Source organism: Mugil cephalus, chromosome 16, assembly GCF_022458985.1.
Source record: "Mugil cephalus isolate CIBA_MC_2020 chromosome 16, CIBA_Mcephalus_1.1, whole genome shotgun sequence".
NCBI lineage: Eukaryota > Metazoa > Chordata > Actinopteri > Mugiliformes > Mugilidae > Mugil > Mugil cephalus.
In genome coordinates this window covers 21,861,116-21,869,638 of record NC_061785.1, presented here as the reverse complement: position 1 = coordinate 21,869,638, position 8,523 = coordinate 21,861,116, and the positions used below count along the sequence as shown (strand labels likewise).

Sequence of the window (8,523 nt, the reverse complement as noted above, 5' to 3'; positions counted from 1 at the left end):
TATTAGGGAGACCCAAAACATGACAGAAGCTCTTTAAGGTCGCTTTCACACCAGAGCTGTTTGGTCTACTTTAAACAGACACAGTTCATTTCCTCTGATAGAACGCTTGGTTTGAGGAGGTGTGAAAGATAAACCAAACTCTAGTGAGGACCAAACAAGTGAACTCTGGTCCACTTGGAAACAGGGGTCTTGGTTCGCTTGCAAGTGAACTCCGGTGTGTTTCATATACAACATCAATGCTCACCAGAGTAAACACAGGACCAAATGCAGTAAGTAACACAATATGTAGGCGCTGAAAACCAAAACAGACATAGCGAGAGGACATTTTTTTCCTCCTGTCCCGTTTCTTTTTCATTCATTAACGTCAACTGCAAGGGAGAAATGTTTTACTGTCTCTGTTTCTCTGTTTGCCGTTTGTATTCAGCGCCACTGACAACAGAACATTATGAGGATAATATCACATGTGCAGTAAGACGATGTTTTGTTAACTTTTAAATTCTCAAGAACAATATGAAGATAATACGTGTGTGCAATAACACAATGTTCTGTAAATTTTTAAACTCTCAAGAACAACACTAAATAAATACAAGATGCAAAGAGCTGCACGGTTTAATTCTCCTTCTGAAGTGCTTTTACAGGAACCACGATCCATAACAAATCAAATTTAACACAGAATAACTCCCCTGTTTTTGAGATGGGTTGCAGAAAGTTAGATATACTTGTCCATGTCAAGTGACCGAGCTGGGACAGAGTGTGCAGGTGGGGCCTGAAGAGCCTCTTCACAATTTGTGTCAACATCAGTAGAATCATCTTCCTAACCAGGTGAGGAACCTGAAATCACATAATAATCAAATAATACTCATCACATTCATAGTTTGCTCATGGATACACTGATGTTACATATTTTCATTTATGTCTTTATGTTTGGTATTGACATCTAAATAATGTTGTATTATTCTTAAGTAAGGGGTTCGCCCTGTATTAGCAAACCAACATCATACACTGAGCAAAAGTGAATTATCCTTTTTAAATCATATCAAATAATGTTAAGGTCACTATACACGGAATTTTCAGAAAAGGGAGCAACGAGATTTGACACACCACTGAGAGATGAGGCAGGTTTTGCTCCAGACAGTCCTGGTTCTTCAGTGCCCACAACTGACTGGTCAGCTGAAGTTGATGCTGCAATGTCTGAATACATAGACACACACACTCACACACACACATACACAGGGACTACCTGAACATGACTTACCATGTCGTGCAGGAGAAGCTGTGGCTGAGTCTGACTCATTTCTTTTTTGGAAAAGAAGCTTTGGATGTTATCATTTCTCTTCATACTCACTGGGGGAAATGCAAATAAATCAATCAATCACTAAAAACCGTTCTTTCATTCATAAGCTACAACTGCAATGTTAATTAGATACAAATCAGTGAGTGATAGACTAGAATTTTACACACTAACAACGGTAGTCTAATCATTCATGGTATTTGGGTCCAATTTGCTCTGTCGCTGATGAATACAAAGGATAAATACTTTAAACCAACACCACAGCTACATGAATGTGTTGGCTGTTTTGAAGGTAACGTTAACGTTATACTGCAGTGAAAGCACAGACAACAACAGCACCCTCTTCCCACGTGATCGTCGTAAACTGAACACTCATGTCTCATCTATAAAACGCTTCAGACACCTCCGTCATTAAATGGTGTTTCATATTTCATATCTATAGCAACTCAGCAATAGCTAAAAATGCTAAATGCAGTGTAGGGTCTGGCTCGCTCTAGCTAGCTGCTGTTAGCATGCAACATGAAGGTTTTCACATTCACATGGGAATTCGGGATAAATTCAGTCTTTTTATTTTTTTAAATAATCTTTATTTGAAATTTCATTATACAAACATATAAAAGCTATGTTATGTTAAATGCCCTTACCTCGCGTCACTGACAGCGCATCTTCGACCTAGAATGGCCATTAACAAAGTGGGTGTGGCCAACTTCTCTGACCTGAGACCAGCTCATAATTACGGCCTCAGCCTACAGGGGTGACCAATGACATTCCACCCCCCATAATCGCTATTGAGTAATATTTCAAATGTCTGTCATTAGCATAGTTACTAATGTTGGTTATTTTGCCTCCATGAACCTAGGTTTATTTTATTTATTTCATTTTGGAGGGGATGGACCACCACACGTCTATAGAGGGTATGCACTGACGTCACTGCTTCCTTGGGCCACGCCCCCCTTGTGGTTAAGTCACAGTGAAACGTATTAGTAAACACAGTGAGACTGGAGAAAATGTGGATTATCAGATCAAATTTAAGACAACTGGACTCGACAATGATCCATACGAAGTAGTATGGATTTGGAAAGATGGGTTGGCCTCAGTTTCAGTAAGTTTAAGTTGGTTTTAGGTCATTTCATTATGATGATTTCAGTATGTAGCCAAATAAAAGCTGCTAACGATACAAGCTCTACCGAAAAGTAACATTAGTCGTACAATACTGTAGCATCCGACCGGATGTTAAAAGGATGATGGAGAGTTTATTATTTTATTGTTACTTATTTAGGAACTGAAATAGCACTGTTGGCACTAACTACGGCAAGAAAGCAACATCGACAAACTTATCTGACAGCACTCCAGACACTCAAGAAGTAACTTTAGGTACGACTTCATTAGAAAAGTACGGCATAAATTAATGTTACCTGAAACAAAATGGAACCACAACACCAAGTTGTGGTGCCTGGATTCCAGTTGTTTCTTAGTAATACAGTGATCCATTTACTTCTCTTTTATTTGTCAGTCAGAGATATTTGTAAAAATGTATCTCCAGCTCCGTCTTCAAATGTTTTGGTACAATCACAGAACATCTTGACACCTTTTTTAAAAAATAAAAAAATATACATAATTTAGACACTATTAAAGCCTATGATTCAAGCTAATAGCTGTAACCATGGAGACTTCGCTAGCTGTGATGTCACGTGCATACCCTCTATTGTCTGTCTCACCTAAAGTAACAGGGAGTCTGGACTCAACAGCAGGGGCTCTCTGATTGGTGGTCAGAAGAACAAACAGAAGAAAGGGTCGGTTCTTTGGGCGTGTTCCTGAGGTCAGTGAAATCCCTACCTGCTGTCAGAGAAAAGGTGTTTTGTTGTATGTTTGATCTGAGCTGATGTTGGCTATTAATCTTTGCTACAATTCATCTTACTCACTGTCGTGTTGTTGATGTATTCGATAATTGTGTGTATTTTTTGTTTTTTTGTTTGTTTAGTTTTAGCCCATAAAAACACCATTGAACTGTTTGATTTCTCAGCTTTTTAATTCCTGGTGACTTTATATTGTTTTTCCTTTGTAAATGTAACACAAAGCAGCTTCTACACTGAACACGGATGAAAAAAGTCAATGTGTGACCACTGACTGGAGTACAAGCTGAAGCAAAAACACAGAGGGCAATAGTAGTTCTGGCTCAAGTGTTATCGCTGTTTATCACATCTATGTCATACAATTGTCATACAACCATTTTCAGTGGACCGACAATTATGAATCACTGTTTGTGACTGAATCGGTAGCTTTTAGCAGCAGAGTTCCAGTTCTTGATGAATGAATGCACCATTGTCCGCTCAGGTCTGATTCACAGCACATCACTCTCATGAAACACAAGGAAAGATTGTGAAAGCCAGAGAAATATTATCTGATAACTCACTTATGTTTACTGCTTGAGTACGTTAGTTTCGGGCTAAATACAAGATTCAAAAAACTAGACAAACATTTGCACTAAAGACAGCCAAAATGAGAGCCTCTGACAGTGTGAATATACTATATTTACGGTATATATACACTTCATGTTTACTGGCCAACCACATGCGAGTACAGACTGTGATCGTACAACCGTTTAAAAAGAAAGGGTGGTGGTGGGTGGAATGGAGTGGAGCTGGAAGTGCGTCGGAAAAAAAATAATTAGTAAAAAGTGGACATTCAGTTTGATTCGTCTGGTATTTCTGAATACCAACCTGCACTGAAGACTTTAACCTGCCTTGCTGTGGTACTTACTTATTCGTTTAAAGCTTTTATGAAGGCTAATAAGGCTTTTATGAAAACAGTAAATGAAAAATTGCTTACCAACACACAAACCATTACTAGGAACATAATAGAAGACTCAGAGTGAAACTAAATGAAAAGCCATTTGAGAGCCAACACTTCTAAATCTTTGAAAAGAGCTGCACTTCCCATGACTAGTTCGCTTACTGTTGAACTTTAGTACATTTGAATGTTGATGTTCTCACTTATTAATCGTTTGAGATTGCAAACCATGTTAAAATTGAGTGAGTAATGCAGACATTTTCACAGTATTCATTGTATTGCTGCTGGTTTGGGTGTGGGGCAAGGATTTCTATCACCATCAGACAAATCGTACTAATAGCAGCACATTAAGGAATGGCCCTTATACTGTGTGCTGAAGTGATGGTATAAAAGGACCATCAAGCATATTTCCAAAATGTCCAAAATTCCAAAAATAATAATACCTCCCATATATAATTTAGGTACAAGTCCGCAACCTTCAGACCTTCTTGATCCACATCTTAATAATTCTCCTCCATTGCTGCTTCCATTCCTGGAAGACATGGCTACATGTTTCTGAGTTTAAGGAGATCATAATATTAATTGCTTCATTTAGAATGAGGATACACTCTGATCATTTTGGAGCTGATCCTCACATCTGCCTGCCCCCTAGTATCTGGAATGAAGTCTGTTAAAGGAATTAGGGAACTCTTCAAACTTTTAATTGCACTTAGCAATGAATGTGTGCCAGCAAATGAAATGTCTTAATACTGCTTAAACCACAGTGTCTTCACATTGCTGTATGCAGTGCATATTTTTACTTATCATGGGAGACATTTGAGAATTCTCAAGAACTGAAGCTTTACAGGTACTTGAACTCAAAGATTCCTATTTGATGCAATGAACGCACAAGCGCACAAGTACGTGGGTTGTGAAAAAATGAAAGATCAGAAATCTGTACATTACTTCTGCTTGCTATGTGCGCAGCATCTGGTTCAAAAGTGGTTTAGCCTGCATGACTAACTGAGGTTCTATTGACAAATCACAAACCCTTTTGTCTGAAAACAGCAACATCAAACGAAAGAAGAAAAAAAAAAAAACGCCATCTAGCAGAAACAAAAAGAAAAAAATGACAAGTGGGGTTAGGAAGAAAAAGGTTTATTTTCAAGTGTAAGCAGTACTGACAGTGATCCTCAAAAGCATGGCAAGAGCTCACTAGTTAAATGAGTAAATGGTGAAGGTGGAGAAGAAAAAACTGTTTGTGAAATTAGGAAGACATGGACATCTGTCTGCTACCAGGCACTCTATTACGGCCAGAGGAGACGGGAGATAATTGTTCAAATAGCAGACATGAAGCCAGGGACAGAGAGGTTTCTCTTTCAGTGTTTCAGGCTGATGTTCTACCAGAGTGGATACTAGCCTACCAAAAACCAGGAACCATTCCATCAGCACAAGACCCACTAGCAAGATCTGGTGACAATTGAAAGCACTAATCCAAGTGTTTAATATTCTTTGAGGGGAATTTAATTTAGCTGATTAGCCATTAGCTTTTGTTACACATTTACTGCCTACTTTTAATTTTAATTTTAACAAAGCCCTGTAAGAGTTCGGCGGTTAAAGTCTGAAGAGTGACGGCGTCACAGAGCTAGATGTGAATAGGATGAGGAGGAAGAGGGTTGCACAGTTATGGCCTGGAGACAGAGTGACAGACTCATAGAGAATTTAAACCACATGGAAGAGGAAATGATTGAATGGGAGTAGGTGGATGAAAGTAGCGACGTAGAAATTAAGGACAAACTGATTTAGACAGTGTGGGAAAATGGAATATCCCCTGAAACAAATAAATGATCCCATGTTGATTCACAGATGTTCCTAAAAAAAATTGCATTGCAATATTGGGAAGATCACAGTGGGCCATGATTAATTTGCACATTCATTTTGAAGTTGGGGATGCACTAGATCACCTAAATAAATATTTATGTTCACAGACTTCTATCATATCTAATTCACCAATTAGCCACCTATCTCCAGTAGAAACTTGATTCAACTGTATACCCAGCATACTCTTTTAGAGCATATTGATGAGTTCTCCGTGACCAGTGGTGCGCAACTTTGCTTAGAATGTGTTTACACCACATAATTATTTTGACTTAAATTGAATGGAAATCTATTCTATCAAGAAAAATGGATTTAAAAATGGGTACAATCAATTAGTCCAAAGCTATCGACAGTCCAACAAACAATTTTATCCAAATCTGCTGAGCAGCAGTATACAAAATTGAATGTACTGTAGCGTTAGTTGGACGATACCCCAGAATACGTCGAGGAAACAGTACCGACAATGCACTTTGATATGCCAGACCTTCCACCAAACTCTCCAGCTGATTAGGTGGCTGAGAGTGTTGGATCAGTTACTGAAAAAGGCTTATTGACCACTCATCACTCATCAGGAAACAAGCCTGTCCAATCTGGCGGCTTGGACAATTCACATGGCTTGAGCAAATAGGCCACTGTGGTTTCATTTGAGATCCTCTTTGTACTATTAGTGAAGAACTCATGATTAATGATGTATGTTGTCATAATATCTGTATATGCATGTGGGCATATAATTATAACTCTGTCATTTAGGATTGCCTAATCATATTTAATAAGTCTAACATTTACAAAAATTTAACAAATAATTAAATATTGAAAAAGCTAGGCGGCTTGGAGTATTAGCTCAGATGTAGTTGAGGGAACATTTGATCCAAAGGACAAATGGTAGGTACGCTTTTATAGGCTTTTATGAGTAGCACAAAAGTTGTTAAATCTGTTTCTAGGTACAGTTCATGAATGAGACCGGATTTAGGCATTGTAACAGTGACACACTGGTGCCACTCTAATGTCAAACTGGAAATTATAACATTGTATTTTATACTTTTCTTCTAGCCCACTGATATTTAGCTTCCAGTGTTGCAGGTCTTGGGTGGCTAGCAACCCTAAACACTTTTTAAATAAAGCCATTTGAAAACCAGTGCTTATTGTGATTTGACATTTTGAAACCAAATGCAAACAGTTAAACAGATAAGTAAGTTAATAATGAAGAATAGAGTAGTCTTCTTTCATGACACACAGTATAAGTTTGAGGGTTGGGATGCATTAGAAGTGGGATGGAAATACAAAGTTTTCTCTGAGGAATCCTCATTCCAATTACGGTGTCCATAATTGACTATTTTCTAGACAATACATTACAACAGGGACCAAGCTAGTTTATCTAAACAGGGCATTTCAGAAGCCCTGAAAGTCTAACATTTAGGCCAATTTAAAGTTGGAAGGCAAAGGATCATTGATTGGATTCCTCCCTCCCTGGGAAGCTTCCAAACAGCATTTGAATAACAAGTATTGAATATCTGTCATTCACTTACAAATTCCTCTTTTTACGGATCTAAACATCATGCAGAGCATTTTCGGAATCCTGCAATGATGAAAGGACAACACAGATCAGCAACATATTAATGAGTCAGTGAATCAGTGAGTTGACTGGTAGAATCAGAATTGAAAATTGAGTCCTGAGAATTCCTTCCTCATGCCAGGAACCCAAAGACTAATGTCAGCTGAATAACAATCGTATCTGGGGTTAAAACAGAATGCTTTATTGTGTGCTTCCAGGAGAAAGTAACCTTTGAAAGGTCTTCCTTGAAAGAAGCAGCTTTACACCATGCAGGCCCACATTGTGGGAACGAGACACCGGATGAGACTTGATGGGTAAAAGCCTTGGGGTCCAAAGGGATGGGGGGAGGAGCAGCAAAGTACCTTTCTGATGTAGAAAAGTGGCACTTTAAAAAAAAAAAGGCTGTGTATGGTATTGATTGCCCGTCATTCTCTACCTCCTGCTCAGCCTTTGTTACTTGGAACATCACAGGGGCCAGAAGCGGGAAGGGATAAATGGAGGAAAATCATAGCATTAAGTCTTTATGCCTTCAAATAACCGCAACACCTTCGGACAGAATTGTAGGTTTTCATGAGCGTATGCCACAGAAAATAACAGGTGGGGTAAGAGGTTCGGTATTTCATTACATGGAATGCATTTTTTTTTTCGCAGCAGCGGACTGTGAGGACTTCAGTATCTCCACGGCTTTCTCTCGTACATTGCTTCCCAGAAGCTGTTTGCATTTAAATGAATGGAAAGATCCGACAGTAATCCTTGTTATTGACAATGAGGGATCAATAGTGAGCTGTGTGTGCTTGCCAGAATGTGGAATGACAGCTGTATGACTAATATCAAGGCAGTGGAGTCACTTCAGTTCCAGTGTTGAAAACAGTACTGTAATAATGTCATCAAATCCCATGAAAAGATTAAAACCCACTCTCAAATCTCTCCGGCAAACCCTAAGCCCATTTTTATTCCACTGAAGATGCTAGTCTGTACAAATACACTGGGGGTCTGGGGGTTACTGCAAGGCTATGACTATGAACCAAGTATC

At 38.8% G+C, this 8,523-nt stretch overlaps 1 long non-coding RNA gene across 1 annotated transcript; it reads right to left on the bottom strand.

Moving 5' to 3' along the window:
- Positions 1–484: 484 nt before the first annotated feature.
- Positions 485–2,216, bottom strand: LOC125022940. Its single transcript, XR_007114508.1, has 3 exons — positions 1,936–2,216; positions 1,256–1,344; positions 485–831 (listed from the first exon to the last, which is right to left on the bottom strand). It is a non-coding gene; the product is annotated as an uncharacterized LOC125022940 (long non-coding RNA).
- Between the last annotated feature and the right edge of the window lie 6,307 nt (positions 2,217–8,523).